This window comes from Athene noctua, unplaced genomic scaffold (assembly GCF_965140245.1).
Source record: "Athene noctua unplaced genomic scaffold, bAthNoc1.hap1.1 HAP1_HAP1_scaffold_42, whole genome shotgun sequence".
In the NCBI taxonomy this organism is placed as follows: domain Eukaryota; kingdom Metazoa; phylum Chordata; class Aves; order Strigiformes; family Strigidae; genus Athene; species Athene noctua.
Window position 1 is genome coordinate 1,078,308 of NW_027437539.1, and position 19,882 is coordinate 1,098,189.

The window sequence follows — 19,882 nt, forward strand, 5'->3', positions numbered from 1 at the left end:
CCAAACCCACCCAGAGTCTGCGTCACGTGTCGGAAAGTAAAATAGTGCGGTGTTTAGGTCCTCTGTCTGTGAGGGTGTGAGCATCGTCTGGTACTGCGGGACACAAACTGGGAGTCAAAGACTGGTGGTGTAAATCTGGTTTAGCTTTTGAAGTCAGCGGGAGGTTTGCCTGAGTTTCAGGGAATCCAAGTGGTCACTGCTTTTGTTCCCACGATGATACAGATTGCTGTTGCAGCTTCAAAGAAACCAAAACACACGGAGAAGTGGTTCGGGAGAACTGCAAATGGCTCAGGTTCTTCACTGACATTATATGTCATTGCCAAGGGTGATGCTGAGATCTTTACGGGACACTGACTCTGAAGAAGAGCTCTGTTGTGGATCGGTGGTGAGAAGCTTCAAGGCAACTGACTTGAATATTTGCTTTGGAAATTGCCCAAAGGCAGGCAGTCACCTGGAAGATTGTCATTTTAACAGATGCTGCTTTGTGCGCTATCTGTTCGATAACTGTGCTACACAGCGTTGGACTTTTTATCGTGTTTAAATATGCGGTGACGTTATTTGTATTCTGAAGTTATTGTGTAAAGGACTGATGAATTGTATGCACTGTCATCACTGAGGAATATTGACTCAGGAGCGGTCAAGGCTGCCTTTGAGAGAAGCGCAAAACCGGTGGATGGAATTTAACAGGCACTTCACATCAAAGGTACAAAGAAAATGCTCGTACTCCCTCGGCCTTGGTAGAAACACTGGGCTCACCTGTTCATGGTGCAGGGCTGTGTGGGGTTGGAGCCTCAGCAGCCGCCCCAGCTCTGCCCTCTACCATTTGGAGCTGCACCTTCCCCTGCCCCACGGCAGGAGACCCAGGGATGGAGGCAGGGAGGGAGAGAGACGAACCGCGGCAGGCACGGAAGGGGAGGAGGAGGGGTGGGGGGCAGCAGGAGGGGGAGAGGCAGCTCTGCAGCACGGGCAGGTGTGTCAGTGGGGACAGATGGACAGTGGGGGCCCTGTTTTCTCCACATTTACCTCTTGCTTCCCAGTATCCCAGTGCCCTCCAGTTCCCGTGTCCCGTAGCGCCTGCGGAGGGTGCGGGGAAGGACAGGACTCAGCAGGGGGCTCTGTCCTGCTGTGCTGCTTCTGGCTGGGCTCCAGTGACCAGCAGAGTGGTCCAGAGCGTGTTAGAGGGAACTTCCAATGGTGATTTCTGTTTCACAGCTGCAGGCTGTGCCACTGACTTCTCTGGGCTCAACATCAGTTTATCTGCTCTGTCCCTGCTCCCTTTTCTGTTGTACATGTTAAAGGCTGCTTTGGCTTTTGCAGTTTGCTGTGCTCTGTAGCGCCTGGCGGTGTTTTGTCAGGGAGATGGACTGTAAAAGCTCTGGCCTTGAGCTTAACCAGGTATTGGAGCTCAGCTCTGATTTGGGAATCATCTCATGGAGGCAATTAAACATTACACCTTTCCCTTTTCTGCCTCAGATTTTTTCAGCTGTGGAAACAGAATGGCACCCTCACCACCTTCTTCTGTGTGGCAGATATTTACCCCCTCGTTACAAGAACATCATTGGGTGACCAAAATAATCCTACTGGTACACGTCATTTTTTTTTATTTTTTTTTTTTTGTTAGCTTTTTCTAGGCTTAACCATCTCTTTAGGAATGTCACTCAGGGATGTGCTCCAAGGCAGTGTGGTGATGGGTGGCAATGCTTGTGGGACAGTATGGTTGTGTACTCAGACTGTTTTTCACCAACAGTGACCTGGGATTTACACCCAAACTATTGCAGGATCGTGATGAAGTGACAGTGATTGGAAAAAGGGTGCCCTGGCCATGGCTATGCCAGAGACACAGCTTGTCACCCTGTGCTAGGGCCTGTCCTACACCTACGGAGCATGATTCCGCACTACAGAATCACACAAACACAGAATCATCTTAGTTGGAAAAAACCTTGAAGATCCTCCAGTCCAACCATTGACCTAACATTGACAGTTCCCAACTCCTCCAGATCCCTCAGCACTAAGTCGACCCAACTCTTCAACCCCTCCAGGGATGGGGACTCCACCACCACCACCCTGGGCAGCCCATTCCAACACCTAACGACCCATTCAGTAAACAAATACTTCCTAATATCTAGTCTAAACCTTCCCTGGCACAATTTGCGGCCATTATGTCTTGTCTTATTGCTTATTACTTGACTCAAGGGATTCGTCCCCCTCTCTGCCCCCTCCTGGCAGGGAGTTGCAGAGGGCCAGGAGGTCTCCCCTCAGCCTCCTCTTCTCCAGACTGAACCCCCCCAGTTCCCCCAGCCGCTCCCCAGCAGACCTGTGCTCCAGACCCTGCCCCAGCTCCGTTGCCCTTCTCTGGCCACGCTCGAGTCATTCAATGGCCTTTTTGGGGTGAGGGGCCCAAAACTGAACACACTCATCGAGGGGCGGCCTCCCCAGTGCCGAGCCCAGGGCTCAGATCCCTTCCCTGTCCCTGCTGGCCACGCCAGTGCTGACACAAGCCAGGATGCCATTGGCCTCCTTGGCCCCCTGGGCACACTGATGGTCCTGTTCAGCCAGCTGTCAATCACCCCCCGAGGACCCTCTCTGACTGGCATCTCTCCAGCCACTCCTCCCCAGGCCTGTAGCCCTGCTGGGGGGTGTTGTGGCCCAAGGGCAGCCCCCGGCATTTGCCCTCAGTGAAACTCCCCCAGTTGGGCTCAGCCCATGGGTCCAGCCCGTCCAGGTCTCTCTGCAGCCTCCCCACCCTCGAGAGATCAACACCCCCACCCAACTGGGTGTCATCTGCAAACTGACCGAGGGGGCACTCGATCCCCTCGTCGAGATCATCAATACAGATGTTAAACAGGAGTGGCCCCAGCACCCAGCCCTGGGGGACACCACTCGTGACCGGCCGCCACCTGGATTTAACTCCGTTCACCTCAACTCTCTGGGCCCGGCCGTCCAGACAGTTTTGTACCCAGAGAGCGTGTGCCCATCCAAGCCTCCAGCAGGCAGTTTCGCCAGGAGAATGCTGTGGGAAAAGGTGTCAAAGGCCTTACTAATGTCGAGGTAAACAGCATCCACAGCCTTTCCCTCATCCGATAAGCGGGTCACCCTGCCATAGAAGGAGATCAGGTCTGTCAGGCAGGACCTGCCTTTCATAACCCCGTGCTGACTGGGCCTGATCCCCTGCCTGTCCATTATACGACTTGTAATGGCACCCGGGGTGACCTGCTCCACGACCTTCCCTGGCACCGAGGGCGCACTGACAGGTCTGTAGTTCCCTGGATCCTCCTTTCTGCCTCTTGTAGACGGGTGTCACATTTGCCACCCTCCAGCCCCGTGGGACCTCCCCAGTCAGCCACGACTCCAGGTAAATCATGGACAGCGGCTTGGCGAGCACATCTGCCGACTCCCTCGGCACCCCTGGGTGTAACCCACCCGCTCCCACAGACGTGTGTGCATCCAAGGGGTGCAGCAGGTCTCTGACCACCTCCTCTGCAACTGCGCTGCCCTCAGCCTGCTTCCCCTCCCCATCTCCCGGCTCCTGGGGCTGGGTGTCCAGGAACAGCCAGTTCCTCTGCTAAAGACTGAGGCAAAGCAGGTGCTGAGCGCCTCAGCCTTTTCCTCATCCTTAGTTACCACGTTTCCCTCTGCATCCAGGAAAGGAGGGAGATTTTCCCTAATCCTCCTTTTGCTGTTAATGCATTTATAGCCACTTTTTTTGTTGTCCTTAACAGCTGTGGCCAAGTTGAGCTCTAGCTGCCCTTTAGCTCTCCTAATGTTCTCCTTGCAAAACTTCACTACGTCTTTATAGTCCCCGTGAGAGACCTGCCCCCTCTTCCAAAGGCAATAGATTCTCCTTTTGTTCTTGAGATCCAGCCAAAGGTCCCTGTTTAGCCAGGCCGGTCTCCTTCCCCACCTGCACCCTCAGGAGAGGAGAGACTCTCTGCATCTGAAGACATACACAGAGACACCGTGGCTAAAGCAGAGCCCCATCCCTCAGCTGTATCGGTCACCCCATAGTCAAGAAGGAGCAATGGGAGCTGAGGTCAACTTGTGAGACAGGCCAGAAGATTTCAGCTGTCATCCAGGAGAGGAAACCATCAGCCGGCTGCTCTGATGCTGGGATGCTGGGGGCAATCGTCAGGAATAAGAGTGCGAGGAGCCCAGCAGCTGGGATCCCTTGCTAGGGATAAGGCCGTGGCCAAAGGGACTGGCAGAGGGGCAGCACTCCTCAGCCTCGGGAGGCAGCTCCTGTCACGTTTGGAGGACAGGTATCGCTTAAAGGAAAATCCTGCAAATTCCCAAACAAGCGTCCCCCCGTTGAGGGAGGTATCCAGTACCTGAGGGACCTCGCTGTGGTGGAGGTGATTTACAGCCTCAAGGCTCTCTCCAATCATTCCCCGAGAAAGGCCAGGAGGCTGGGTGTGGGCAAGAGGCTGGGAGGGGCACAGCCAGGACAGCCGACCCAAACTGACCAGAGGGATATTCCGTACCATACGACATCATGCTCAGCAAGAACAGCTAAGAGAAAGGAGGAGGGGAGAGGCCAGTAGTCGCTAAGGCATTTGTCTTCTGGGGCAACTGCTACCTGTACTGAGGCCCTGCTTCCCACTGCCTGGACATTGCCTGCTGATGGGAAGTAGAGAATAAAATCTTTCCCTTTGCTTCTGCTTGCAGTCTTTGCTCTTCTTTATTCTTTATTAAACTCCGTTTCCCTCAACCCATTAGTTCCTTTTCCTCTTTTGTTCTCCCGCCTTGTCCTGTTGAGGAGGTGAGTGATGGAGCAGCTTGGCAGGTACCTGGCAGTCAGCCAAGTTAAACCCACCACAGGGGAGCACCGGGGAGCACTGAGGTCCTTGGGGGGAACAGAGGAAATAAAGGGAATGAGGGAGCAACACTGGGGGCACCAGCATGGGTGAGGGGAGCAAGGGAGTGGCAGTGGGAGAACGGAGGAGATGAGGGGGATGAGGGAGCAACACTGGGAGCACTGGGGAAGGAGGGGAGCAGCACTAGGGGGACTGGTGTGGGTGGGGGGAATAAGGGAGTGGCACTGGGAGTACATGGGCGGGCACGGGCAGTGAGGATGCAGGGGCAGTGAGGGGCAATGGGGAGCATGGGGCAGGGCGAGGGGAATTAGGGAGTGGCAGTGGGAGCACTGGGGTAGGCCAGGAGAATGAGGGAGCAGAACTGGGAGCACCGGGGTAGGTGGGGGAGCAAGGCAGCAGCACTGGTAAAACTGAGGCAGACAAGGGGAACCAGGGAGTGGCATGGGAGGGCGCTGGGCTAGATGGATGGACTGAGGGAGCAGCTCTGGGAGCACTGGCGTTCAGGGGGGTTTAGTGGTGCTGGGATCACACGCAGGGTGTGTAGGATGACACTGCGGGCAGCACTGTGGCAATAGGTGTCACTGGGGACTGTGGTGTGACTGGAAGCCTGAGGGCAGAGAACCTCCGTGCCCTGCTGGAAAGTGTCACCTACCCACTAGGCTCCGAAGTGATTCGCAGAAAAAAGCTTCTACAACTCGAGTAGGGTTATACAGCAGGGATGTTTACTCTGGCGCCGGGGTGCAAAGGGATTCCTCCACAAAGCTTGCACCCCCGCCCCACATTTTACCAAAACCCCATAGAGTGTGGATATCCATATTCATGGGGTTCCATCACACAAACATCCATGTGCGGGGTGAGGCTGCGTTAGTTCTAGAGGCTGCTGTCAGCAGTTGATGTTCTCTTTGCACCTGCCCATTGCCTCCTGGGGGGCGTCTCCGGGGGGCTTTGGGAGGAAGGCTCAGAGTCTTTCTCACCTTGTTTTTATCCCTGGAGCACGTGCAGATTCTGTTGGACCATTTCTTGGATAACAAGAGTGTTTTTCACCAGTTTATTTTTCTGTCTTATCTAAGAGAACCAATAGAACTTCTACCATCTGTATATGGCTATCTTTACTCATTAGGAAGATTCCAACTAGTTAGAGCCACCTGTTCCTCAAGGATAAAACCATAATATTTTGCTGAACATTGTAATCCTTGGTAGATTTTCACAGTGAACTGCTTTGTTTTGATGAACACAGCAGTCCTGGGTAAAATTTCACAGGACAGTCTGGGCAAGCAGGATTCTTAGCAATATTAAACAATACTATGAGTAATACTATAACTTGCTATAAGTACGTAAATAAGTTGCTAATCAGTTTTCTATCAGTAAATAAGTTAAATCTCAAACCAAGACATCATTTCTCCGTATCGAACTGAAGACTGAGGACCAACGAACACCGCTGGGTCCACGGTGGTAACTATTCTTGCAGCCCTATCCCACATCCTTGCTTTATTTCTGTCTTTTCCTTCCATTCTGTCCTATTGCTACCCCTCTTCACTTTTTAATAACAAAAACTTGGTTTGGGTATATGGCATTTGACCTCATTTGTGTCTTAATCTCGCTCTTGGGATCGTACCGAAACCTCCCCCGAGGTTGGATCGGGACAGGTGGGGATTCCCAACACAATGACCAGTCCTTTAGGGAGAGTGATGCTGGCACCTCTTGGGTGTGCCTGAGCACCAGGGGTCAGGGATGCTGACAGCCGGACCCTTTGCACATGTGTCACATTGAGGCCCATCTTGATGAGTCCCTGAGGACCAGGCAGACCCCCCCCATCCAGCAGTGCACCCACTGCTACCTTTCTCCCCCTGCCATGCTTCCAGCTGCCCAGGACAGGGATGAGGGTCTTTCCCTGCCCTACACCCTCCACACAGCCCTGCACCAGCACAGCCACAGGAGGCTCTGCAGCCAGCAGGGGCCAAGACATTGCCCAGACCTGCCCTGACTGGTCCCACAGCAATCAGCAACAGTCCAGAACCACCAAGGACAAAACATTCAAGTCCTGATGGGCTTCCACGGCACGTCAGAGCACCCCCAGCCTGGGGAGAAAAGATTTTGGAGCGAGGGTGTGGGGTGCAGTCAGGAGAGGGGTCTGGCCCTGTCTCCTGGGTACTGAGCTCTGTAGCAGCAACCGGTGGGACAGGGAGCTGCACGTGTGTTGGGAGTCCTCATGTCCATTGCTTCTGGCTGAGCCCTGCCCTGGCACCTCGGTGACTGCAGCACTTCAGCCTCCTCCCAGCCTTGGCAGTGGCTTAGAAACATTTGGGGGTCTCTGTGCCACTGCCACAGCAGCATGAGTTGCCCAGAGTTGTGGCTGCCCTCTTCTCCTTCCAGGGTGTTGAACCCGCTTGCAGTGTCAGTCCCCAGGTGCTGCATCTTCCCCACGTGGGCTGACACAGCCTCTGAGCTCTTCCAAGGTGAGGGGCGACGGAGCCTTTTCTGCCCTGGGTGATGGTGGCATCTCTGCTGCTTGTCAGCCCTCTCGGGAAGCCCTCCTCAGCACTGCATGGTTCCTGAAGTATGGGCAGCTTACAAACCTAGCCGAGACCGAGCAGGTATGGAGGACTGGCGAGCACACGGTGAACACAGCCCCAACGTCCCCAGGATGCAGCCTGGGTGAGATCTGTCCCGTTCCCAGCATACGGGATGGAGGGATGTGCTCCCTTGCTGCTGCAGCCCACAGCCCCTGCTGGGTGCTCCACAACCTGCTGCCTTTCCTCTAGCGCTGGCCAGCTCTGCTCCAGGTTCCGCACCCCTTGCTCCCTGCTGGGGACGTGACGGAGACCCTGGCTCCAGGATGGCAGCACCACATCCCCTGGGAGCACTCCGCTCCCTCTGAACCTCAGTGTCACATGGCTCCCAGGGGGGAGCTGGGAATGTCCTGGTGAGGGGAAGGAATGGGAGGGTGACCCTGGGCAGGGGCATGGCCTGGCTGGGGGGAATTCTTCACCAGCCCTGCACTGTTCTGCTCTCTTCAGCTGGGCAAGAACAGGCACACAGCCAAGGACTATCTGTGCCAGAGCCGGCCGCGCCTGTAGAGCCTGCAGGAGCCCTTGTGGCATGAGGCTCTGAGGTTCATCGGTGAGCCGCGAGCCCTAGGAACCCTTCCCTTTCCCAGGGTCCTGATGCAGTAAGTCAGGAGCCCCAGTGTCTCAATGTAGGGCCCAGGAACCCGTGGGACACCCAGTCACCTGGTCCCACCCCTTCCTGCCCAGGTGCAGCTGGCGGGAGGCTCATCAGTCCCGCACCCCCAGTGCCGCACCACAGGAGCCCCTCAGGCTCGGCCCTTCCTGGAGGAGCGGTGCTGCCGGGCGGGTTGGACATCGAGGTCCCTGACAAGCTGGGTGTCCCTCGGGCTCACTGGGCAGCACGTGGTGGGGCAGTGTGAGAACATCCAGGGCCTCTGCAAGGGCAGTGGGGTGTCAGTGGGGGCTGGTGAAGAGGATGAAGGACTCTGGCACTGAGCTCCACCCTACCCAGGGGGAGGGAGGTCTGCTGCTGGTATCTCCATGGGGAGGGGGATATTTCGGGGCCCCTGGGTATTCCCGACCAGCAGCCTCCAGCTGAGCCACCCATCCCCTTGATCCCTCCTGGGCATGGGAAGACCTGTCCACAATAGGCCCCGCCTGGAGGGGCAGGCCAGGCTCTCCACAGATACAGGCGTGTCTCTCACTTGTATTTCTTTGTTCCCTCAGTCCTTCAGGGCTTGAGTAAAACACCCGCCCTTTGGTCTCTTCCCTGGCAACTCAGATGCTCCCGATGCTGAGAAAAGGAAGGCTGACATCAGGGTTTAACCTAGGATGGCTGTGCCTCAGGCTGCAGGGAGGCATGGAAAAAATGGCACTCTTCCCCAAAGGACGGCTCTGCTGGAGCAGAGCTAAAGCAGCAGTCCCAGACCCAGGGTGCTCTGCAATCTGCAAACATGTGAGGCTGCTGGTCAGCTCCTGGCATCTCCTCCTGCCCACAGACCTGCTCCATTCCTGGGGCGCATCCCATCCCCATTGCTGTGCTACCATTCACCCTGTTGTGCTTTTCCCAAAGAAGGATCCCTCCTTCTTCGGCAGGTGTGTGCATCTTCTCTTTGTGAAGAGTAACCAGAAAGAAACCTACCCCACAATAATCAGCACTGTCCTGAGAGTGGCAAGACATCCACTCTTTCAAGAAGTCTGTGCCAGTGTAGAGCATACCCACTGTGAGAGGCTGTAAAAACAGGCCTGCGAGAAACGAGGACTGAGAAAAACAGTCTGAGAAAGAGAGAAAAGTTAGCAGGGGGAGTGGAGGCCCTCCAAGCTAAGGAATGTCTCAAACACTCGCAAGATGAAACTATAGTCACAGGGTGGAGGTCCAAGCTGATCGGGCTGCGCCAATAACTCAAGATGCAGGTGGAGGAGGGACCTCCGTGGAGACAGGACAGCCCTGCTCTGGGGCACCTGGGCAAATTTCAGAGGCCACGTGGCCGGTGAATGAACTTTGCTTCATTATCCACACAATGCACATTAAAGTTAACATCCCTGAATACGCTAATGAAGACTAATGAGATAATGCTAATTACATCATCCCACGCGTTCTGCTGCTTAAGGATACCAGTTAGACCGCAGGGTGAAAAGAGCAGGCGTATTTTACTAGTGATAACAGTGTAATACAGAAAACATGCAGTAAGAAAAAGCGGAAGAGTGCACTTAAAGCAGCAAACGGCAAAAAACAGAGTAATGCATTAAATCATTCCTACACGAGAGAGAGAATGGAGATTAAGAAAAATCCCTCACCACTTGCATATATTATCATCCCCCAGCCCCGCAGTGGCTGGGCAGCCCCGGTCACAGCGAGGGTTTGCGGAGCCTGTCCCGGCAAGGGGGAACCCTACGCGGTGCCTCCACCCGGAGGTGAGGCTGCCAGAGTCGCTGCAAACGGGCCCGGCCTTAGATACCAGAGATCGACAGGCCAGAACAGCCGGCACCTCTGTGCTGAGCGGGAAATTTCTGGTTTCATCCTCCTGTTGGATTCCACCCAAAGCCTGGCCAGGGCTCGGGGGGGGAAACCAAGGGAGTTTCTAACAAGGCCGGATCCTTGGGTTCTCAGCCTTGAACGGGCTGAACAAGGGCAGTTGGATACATTCTCTCCTCCCTCCTGATTCTATTGTGTCTAAGCTGCCTCTTTCACTAGCGAGTTTACAGACTTTGTGAATGATTACAGACTGAGTTAGCAGCTTCAGCTTGGGGCCTGTTGTTCAGGCTGCAGTATTCCAATACTTTAACACTTTTTACATCAGTATAAGTGGGTCCTTATAACTTAGTACAACACCTACTAGCACAATGGTTAACAGTTATAAAATATACAGGATTCATCTATAGGTCAACTCTGGCTTGGGCTGGTTGTCCAAGCCTCAGCACTTCAGGGGTGTTGGTTGACAAGAAGCTCAACATGACCCGGCAAGGGCACTCACAGCCCAGAAAGCCAACGGTGTGCTGGGCTGCACCCAGAGCAGGGTGGGCAGCACGGCGAGGGGCGGATTCTGCCCCTGTGTTCTCAGGAGACCCCCCTGCAGGGCTGGGTCCAGCTCTGGGGGCACCGACAGCAGAAGGACACGGACCTGCTCAAGAGGGGCCAGAGGAGGCCACGAGGATGCTGGGGGGGCTGGAGCACCCCCCTGTGAGGACAGGCTGAGAGAGTTGGGGGGTTCAGCCTTCCAGCACTTAAAGGAGGCTACAGGAAAGATGGAGAGGGACTATCAGGGAGTGTAAGGGTAAGACAAGGGGTAATGGTTTTAAACTGACAGAGGGGAGATTTAGATCAGATCTAAGGCAGAAGTTCTTCCCTGTGAGGGGGGTGAGGCCCTGGCACAGGCTGCCCAGAGAAGCTGTGGCTGCCCCCTCCCTGGGAGGGTTCAAGACCAGGTTGGACGGGGCAACCTGGTCAAGTGGAAGATGTCCCTGCCCAGGGCAGGGGGGTTGGAACTAGGTGATCTTTAAGGTCCCTTCCAACCCAAACCTGTCTGTGATTCTATGACCTGAGAGCTGCAATATAGACAGCTACTGGGATGTTTGGCTCAACAGAGAGCAGCATCTTCAGAGGGAGGATTTCCCCTGTCCTAAAATAGGTGTTTAAGTTGAAGTGTAGGAAGGGATAGCATAGCTGGACCGAAATCACCAGTGGAAAATGCACATCTAACTTACAGGCTCTACAAAAGATGACCAAGCACAACTGATCCTTTTCTGGGTTCTAAAGCGGTCAGTTCTCCATCAGGGGCCAAATCAAACTTGCAGTTTGGAGCACTGCAACACAGGTAATTAGCCTGGCTGTTTAATGCCATTTCCTCTTCGGCAGTCCAACAAAGACTCATTAACACTTTGGAGAGGGGGTTGGGGGAAGGAAGCAAGGGAAGCAAGGAGTACGAGGCGTTCGTGACGCGAGGAAGACACAGCGCCTTCATCCTCATCCCCACGCCCACCAAGAGGCAGAGGACGACCCCTCGCAGCAAGGCGCGCAGACGCGGAGTGCACCCCTCAAAGAGACACCGGTACCGGAAAGCGGAGGATATAAAAAGAAAGACTCGCGGGAAGTGGGCGCGCGCCCTTGGCGGAGTTGAACTCCGCGGCCGCCCAGCGCTGCTTTGCTTGTTGCCGCTTGCTAAATAAACAATTAAAATTTTAATTGGCTCTGACTTATATCAATTGGGGCGAATCAGCCTGTAACATGAATGAAGAGCATGCTTTGTTCCTGTGGAGACTGAGCTCTGCCAGGCCAGCGTGTTTCTGCAGCTCACTGAGGGATGCAGGTTATTTTTTGCGATTGAGGGGACGGGGCACAGATCTGCAGCCTGTCACTCGTGAATTGTCACTCGGTTTACTCCAACGATGTCCTGACTGAGGAAGAGAGTTCACTTTGGTACGTGATGCGGGAAGGCTCCGGTAGCAAGAAAAAAGTCTGAAAACTCGATCCTGTTCCTTAAGCGTGAGTTGCAGAGAGCAGGTGAGATAGGGAATTTAAACAATTTTAGTTTGATGGCGCAGAGCTTGCGCCAAGATGAGGGGGCTATACGCGAAGACATACCAGGGGCTGACACTGTTGCTAAGATATTATCTTCTGGCTCAAACAGGAGCTTCCTATTGTCCTTGAAGTAGTACAAATCAGCAATAGATCACCTCAAATCCTAACACTAATTGGCCTTGCGGTTTAGCTAGGAGCCAGGGAACAGCTGAGGCTGCGCAGAAGAATGAGGTAAAAAGTTCATCAGCGAGGAAGAGGAGATACTTCATCTGTACGACCCTCGCCCAGGAATTTGCGACCACCAAAGGAGCTGAACGCGCAGACGCAAGAGGAGGAGACCTAATTACCATGAGAAGCGAGGGGAGGCGGGGAAATATTATGTTTATGTATAAGCATTCTATGAATATGCATTATTTTGTAATATATAAGCAGGACGAGAGCTGCAAGGGGTGCGCATGCTTGTGGAGGAGCAACGCCCCATGCGCCCGGCGCTGAATAAACATACCCACTTTACAACTTCACAGTTGTGGAGTTAGTTTTTTCCGCAAGTCACAGGTTGTTCCTGTGTTACCTTTTCTGTCTGAGCTGAGTCAGGAACTCGGTTCGGGGCATTTAAAGGCGCCGCCCCTGCCCTCCCTCCCCCGGCGGGGGTGCGTGTCCCCCCGGAGCGGAGCTGAGCTCCCGCGGGACACTCGGCCCCCCCGCGGTTCGCCTCTCGCCCGCGGAGGGCGGGGAAGCGGCTTCTGCCGGCGGCCCCGCGCTGCCGCTGAGCCCGGCGGGGCGGCCCCGGGACCCCGCACCGGGTGGGGACGGGACACGGGGACGGACACACGGTCGGACGGACGGACCGGCGGACGGACACACGGACCATCCCCCGGCGCCGGGCGGAAATACACACACACACACACACACACACACGCACCCCCCCCGATGCGGGCGGCGGCGCCGCGTGTTCCCAGCCCGTCCCCGTCCGCCGCCGGCGGGCACCGAGCGGAGCCGGCGCTGGAGGAGCCCGGGCGGGTAAGGCGGCCGGGCCGGGCGGGGGGGCCGCCTCGGCTCCCGGGCGCTGAGGGGAGGCGGCGGGGGTCGCGCCGGGGCGCTCCCGGTGCCGCGGCTCCGCGCCGGTCCCCGGGGGCCGCGCTCCGGTAGCGGCGGGGACGAGCGAGGGCGGCCGGCGCGGGGGGGCGGCGGGCGGGGGGGGGCTCGGTGCCCGCGGGGGTCCCGGGGCCGCGGCGCTGGGGGGGCACCGCGGGGAGCCGGTACCGCGGCGGCCGCCCCGCTCCTGGGAGCTGCAGGGGAGGAGCTGAGGTGCTTTTCGGGTTCTTCCTTGGCCCCCCTCCCTCCCTCTCCCCCTCTCCCCCTCCCGTGTTTCGGCAGGGCCGTTAACACCGGGGGGACGGGCGGTGCAGCCCTGTGTTTTACACGCGGTTGTATCGAACCCCCGTAGCCGGTCACTACTCACACGGGGTCGCTCGCACTCGGAGCTGTTGCCCCGTTCTCCCCGCGCTGCAGGGCAGAGGGTATCGCCGGGGTCCTGTAACCTCACACGGGCTGTGGCTGAGGACTGTTTTATCGCCTTTACATTGTACGGCAACAAACCGCGACTGTTTCCTGCAAAGCCCGCTGCTTTTACCTGAAACCTGCCCTGCCCTGTACAGGGTCGTTGTTTCATACTAAAATACAGTGATAGTGTAAGGGAAAAGAAACCACAGGCAAGCAATAAGTAAAAGCAGAGAAGTCCTGGATGTGGAAAAAGCAAGTGTCTTCTCGCTGTGTTTAGTGCGGTGCTGAACTATCCGGGCTCACTTATTTATTTATTCATTTAAAATGTTTTGCATTCATTTTTCACTGTATGACTGGTGAATAGAGAGAAGTTAGTTTGAACTGTTCCCACTTAGTGTTTGACGTGAGCTAGGAGCGTGCAAACAGCCACCTGAGGTGGCGTAGCTGAAGGCCTAAGAACTTGATTATGCCTCTGTCTCCTCTTTGTCAGGAGAGACACCATTTACACCTGTCACAGTTTCAAATGAAGAGTGTCAGCAGATGGAGAGGACTAGGCTGTGATAAGGCTTGAATGAAGTTTTTGGTTAACCCACCCGGTGAGTTGCTGACAGGGATACATAACGTTGCCTAACACGGGAAGGATCAGCTCTGGGGTAAATCCTGCGCACATACTGTGCACATACACACGCGTGTAAAATTCCCATGTTCTCGGTGACAGCCAGGAGGGAAGCTGTGGAGCTTTCGGTTCTGGATGTAGAACAGCAATAGTGGAGGCTTCAGAACAAAGGATTTCTTTCATTTACTCGCTCTAGTACAGTAAAACGCAAATGTAAGTTCACAGCTCTTGGAATATATTGTCAGATCTCTAAATGCTTAATAACCAGAGGAGAGAAAATAACAAAAAACTCCGACTCACCCTGTTTTTAAGGAGTTTAATATGTTGTGGGCAAGATGTTTCTGAAAACTGTGTCTTGGCAGTTGTGTTGTAGCCTCAGTGCAAGGAGGCCTGAGGATGATGCTGTTCGCTACAGAAGGGTGAGACGGGAGTTGCTGGGGGAAAAGGGTGTCAGAATTCTAGAGTTTGTTTTCTCATGCTTTCATTTGGTTTTGGTTGAGCTCCTACAGTGTAGCAATTTTATTGTGATTCTGTAGGCTTTGAAAATAGTCAAGGGAAAAAATAGTATGTCTAAAGGAATCAATTCTCTACTCATATTCAGATTCTTTTTTTCCTTATAGTTTGCAGTTGCCCAGGACAATGCGTGTGGCTTCCAAAATGCTGAACACCAGAGAAATTGTAAACCACGCAGCACTATATCCTTATGCAGCGTTTCCTACATATAGACTAAGTCCTTGTCTTAAAGAGTGTGTACAGTTAAAATAAAACAAGACGTGACACAGAACAGCTTGAGAGAGGCATGAGAGCTGTTGGTGAGGGGCTGAACAACTGTTTCAGGTCAGGGATTTGAGGGAGGCTTGAAAGGGCAGTGCAGATGGCCACTTCCCCAGTTCCAAAAAAAAAAAAAAGGTACAGGAGTTTGAACTTGTTTTGTTGCCCAGGTTTTTGTTACTGGTTTTCAGAAACCACTGTTTCTTTCTAATTTAGATGGTGAAAACAGTAACTATATTAAATCTATGGAGTTTTTTTAGTAGGAAATAACGAAGGAATTAAAAGCTGTTTACAAATAGATGCCTGTGTGTCTGGATGCTCAGCTGGTGCTGTAGTGCTGCTGCCCTCAGTGGAGCTAAATGCCCCCATTGCTTGTGGCTTCCTTCTGGCCTTGTGTTTGTGGGGCTGGGCAGTGCTGAGGGAAGGGCAGGGGGGAACAGGCACCAGTGCAAGAGGATTTCACTGCAGTGCCCTTAGCGCTCCTCCGGTGGTATAGTGGTGGTCTCCTCCATTCCTCTTGAAACTGTTTTTCTGTCAAAAAACTTCTGTTTGGAAGTCAAAAACGACGCTTGCAAACCCTTGGTAAATTGTGTTGCTCAGAGGATGGATGGAAACACAACACGGTGAAAATAGCTTGTGCTGATTTCCCATGGAAACAAGACTGGCTACCTACAGTCCTGCTGGAGTGTGTGTGTATTGATCTGCGCCAGGTATTTTTGAATTTGTTGGTTGCTTTTGCAGTATGTGACAAATGAATGGAAGTGTTAAACGGAATTATTAAGTTTTGGTAAGTTTTGAGAGTCGGAGGAGCGGGACTCCGGTCCGGTCTCTGGCTGAGAGAAGAGCTGCCTGGGGAGCTCGCTCTGTCACCAGCATCAGAGAGTCAGCCTCGAAGAGTTTTGTGTGTGTGTGCTGGCTGCGGGGAGCTGCTCAGACATTAGCATGAACTAACTGACACAGGCAGGTCTGTAGGTAACTAGGCCTTGTTAGATCTGGGGCTCGTAGTTATAAGTGAGAAAAAAGCCTGAGTAATTATTCTTCTTTTTTATTTTTTTTTTTTTGTGGTTTTCTGGCTTGTTTTGGTTTTTTTTGTTTGTTTGGGGGTTTTTGTTCTTTTGTCCTTTTTTTTTTTTTTTTTTTTTCTGAAATGTCTTCTTACCTCCCCCTGGGTTATTTTTCTATTCCCTCTTCTAATACATAGGGCAGAGCACTCCTTCAGGGTGCTGGACTGATGAGGATCGATTTGTTTAAGCCCACAGGCTGTATCCATTTACACCACCTGAAGATCTGGCTTTGGTTAATCCTTGCCTACCTGAAGTCCTCAAGGAGGCATGTTGTGGATACGGAGCTTTTGGTAAACTCCCCTTTTGACTGAAAAGCTGTCATGTATTTGAGTTAGTTTGTTTTCACTGACATCCAACAGACCTACCAGCACAAGCAAAGAAGGCCAGACATCTTTTTTTTGTGTGTGCTGTCAGAAAAGGATGGGGAAAGCCCAAACAAACCCAGCTGTCAAGGTGCAGATTAATTGTTTTTGCTCTGAACTAATGCACCTGGGTGCTTTAAGCCATGCCAGTGAGTGAGCTGTGTGTTGGGCTGCCCGTAGTGTAGCTGCAGGAAGGATCCTGGTTACCGGCAGCAGCTGAAGAGCAGAAGCTGCTGAACTGGGCCCTGTTGCCGTTCAACATCTCCCCGGTACCTCTGGCTTGAGGAGGTGTGTTACAAGGAGAGAAGTAGGGGAAAACTTCAGAGGCAGGCATCTGCTTTTCTGTGCAGTAGCAAAACACCAATGAGCCCTGCATGCAAAATCCAAATATTTGTATTCCAGAGTGTGCAGTGCCACAGAAGTGTTTTAAGTGGCTTGTTGCTCTGGTAGCAAATGAGCTGAGAAATAAGGCAAGAGTCTGTGTGTCAAGAGGAGCTTAACAGACATATGGAATGATGAGTTTCAGTACTTCAGTCTTCCAAGCTTTAGAAAACTTACTCCATTTCTGGACTGTAGCTGATCACAATTGACTGTGGAGAACATGCCGAGTAAATATTAAAGAGAGTGACTGTGAGAAATAATGATACTGGTGTGAGAGTTTGGCACAGTAACACCATCAAAAACCTCCCGGTGTGGCTGTTTATTTTGGAGAGCCGTTCGGGCAGGCCCCCGCAGGGATTATTGCAGAGCGTGTTTCCCTACAAAAAGGGGTTGGGTTGCTCTGTCAGACGGGTGGGCATTGCTGTGCTCCTGTGAACCCCTTTGCTGAGCTTGCGTGCAGAAAATGCACCTGGCTGTTGGAGTGCAAACTTCAGCTGAGACAAACAGGTCTGCGGGTGCAGCAGAGCGCCTGGGGGTGAAGCATCCTTTTGAAGCTGGATTCTTGCTTTTGCCCTCTGATGGTTTTGCCTTTGTTCGTGTCAGTTGTGCTTCAGCCAGTGCCGGCTGCGCTTCAGTTGTGCCCTGGTTCCTGTAGGGGTGTATTGGACAGACCTTTTGTAATTTGTCAGTGATGAATGATTGTTACTCAGGAGGGTTGTTTTGTGGGCACAGATAGCTAAAATGTTTTAAATTTCATGGTGGCAGTCACTTAAATGTGTGGATTTAGGAGAGAAGGCTGTAGTTAATTTGAATTCCACAACTTGATGGAAGGAATGAGTGCTCTCAGGAAATGCAGTTACCGAGTTTTAAAGATTTTTGTTTTGAAGGATTTTTGCTTCCCCAGTATATACATTCTCTAGATCAGTTGTGAGGTAAAAAATGGAGTCAAAACTATAGTTAAGTTGGGTTTTGTGCTTAAAATTTATTATCTGTGTTTATTGATTGTCACTGGCAGTGACACAGGGAATGAGGTGTAGGCAGTTTTAAAAAAATAATGCTTTAGTGGGTGTGTAACCTGGAAGCTTGATGCCAAAGTATGTGGCGAAGGTTAAAAGCCTGGATGTTTCCAAGGGGATGTTTGCAGGACAAGTGTATGGAAGTGAAATCCAAGGAGTGTTACCAAGGCGACAGAAATTCTGGTGTGAAAATGGTAGGACACGGGAAGACTCTTTCTGGGGGCAGTCCCTTCTGCTCTTCCTGGACAGAAGATGTTGCCCTGCCCGAGTGCAGTGTGGGGGCTGGCTGCACTGTAGGAATGGCCACGCCAGATCCAAGTTCCGCAGTCACAGAGCATCCTCAAATTAAAATTGATTCCAGCTGTGGAAGTTCAGAGCTGGAAGTCTGTGTGAGAGCTGGTTATGTCCGCAGTGCCCAGGAGAATACGAATTGTATGAGCTGACAGTCTTACTCCGTGAGCTAAGGGAGTGCTGCTGATGTTCTCTTTGGTTTTTGAACTTTGGTAATCCACTGTCCCACGTGGCCAAACAAGGCAGATGTTGTTTTCTGTGTATCAGGCGATGGCAACCATTTCTTGGCAGCTGATTAATTTCAGATTCTGTACCATGACTTCAGATTAACATTAGATTTCTCATGTCTAATGGTGTTTTAGCCTCTGAACTCTGTTCATAGGAAGAAAAAATCCCGGGGTGTTTGTGTTTTAGATTTGATCTCCCCTGCATTCTGACACAGCATGTGTATGTCACGGGCCCCTTCACAGATAAGGACGTGAAAAGCACTGTGGCCGTGACCAGCATCACTTCTTTTCAAAAACCAGTTCTTAAACTTTCAGATTCTAGATGAACAAAAAGGCTGTTCGTGTCTATGTACTAAGAGGAATTCCATTTCAAAGACTGATCTGTGCTGCATAATTAGATGAAGTCACTGGTACAGCGTTCGTTTTAATAAGCCAAATGAAACATTGCAGGAAAAGGAAGCAAAGATTTTTAGGTCACTCTTAAAATATATTTTAAAAATAGTGACTTGCTGAGGTAGTGGGTAACCAATTGCTAAAGTCGAGGTAAATGACATCCCCAGCCTTTCCTCATCCAGTGAGCAGGTCGCCCTGTTGTGGAAGGAGATCAGGTCTGTCAGGCAGCACCTGCCTGTCATAAACCCACACTGACTGGGCCTGAGCCTCTGGTTGTCCCGCAGGTGTTGTACCATGATATTTAGGAGGAGCTGCTCAATAGCCCTTTCCTTTTCTTTTCCCCCGAAAGTATCTGCAATTGTGCCTTTCTTTAAAAGATATTAAAAAAAACCCCAAGTGAAATTGTTACGTGATAATTGGCATTGAAAATTGGTTGTGTGTTATTTCCACAGAAATAGCCTCCAAAAGGAAGCCTTACGGGTTTCCGCCAGGGAATTGTAATTCCTTGTATTTGGTAATTGTAATGTTGTTAATTGAAGTGTTTTATTTTAATGACCTTACTTAAAATACTTTGCTCTGTGTGTGTGTAACAATTATAAATTTTATGCAACGGGCTATATTACATTTTGGCAAAATGGTGAGTATGGATTTTTTTTTTTACATTTTAGTGTATTTTTAAATTTTTTCCTATTGGTGAAGGTCAGGTGGTCAGCTTAATGTTAACTAAGCTTAATATGGCCAAGTGGATGAATCTTCTGGGTTTAATCCCCTGACGTGCTTCAGGAAGCTTCTGGAATATTTCCTGCTGCCCTCAAGATATGGTGGGCCACACTCCTCAGATTTCTAAAGTCATCTCTGTGTGGCATTGCAGATGCAGAATAATCTGGGAGTAGTTGAACAGTCTCCTGGAAACGATGTCTTCTCCATGCCCCTTCCTGATCTCCCGTGTGGTTAAACGCAGGCTGCGGGGTCCCACCTCTCTGGGGCTGTAACGCTTTATGGTGGCTGCAGGGTTGGAATAATTGTGATACTTGTCAGCCCGGAGAGCAACGGCAGTGAGCTTGCTGTGGGTGTTTCAGCTTTATTGAACTGAAGCGTGACTTAAGACGGGCATTTTGTGGGTAAAGGGGGCTGCTTGTCATCTCCGCTGCACGTGTGAGGCGGTGTGGAGTGAGGGTGGGCGAGAATGGCATTTCTGCTGCTGTTACTGGTGAGAGACGCGTGCCTGCAGTAGAGAACTTGTTGTGGGTTACGTGCTTGGAGGAGAAAGCGGGGTTTGGTGTGACCGCTGCCATCCTGGCTCCCAAGTGAGGAGTGCACCGGTGCTGTGAGTTACTCGGTGTCGCGGGCAGAGCTGGGTACCCGCCGTGGTGGCGGGTCCCGCTGGTACTGGTTATCAGGAGGGGGATGCCGCCTGCTGA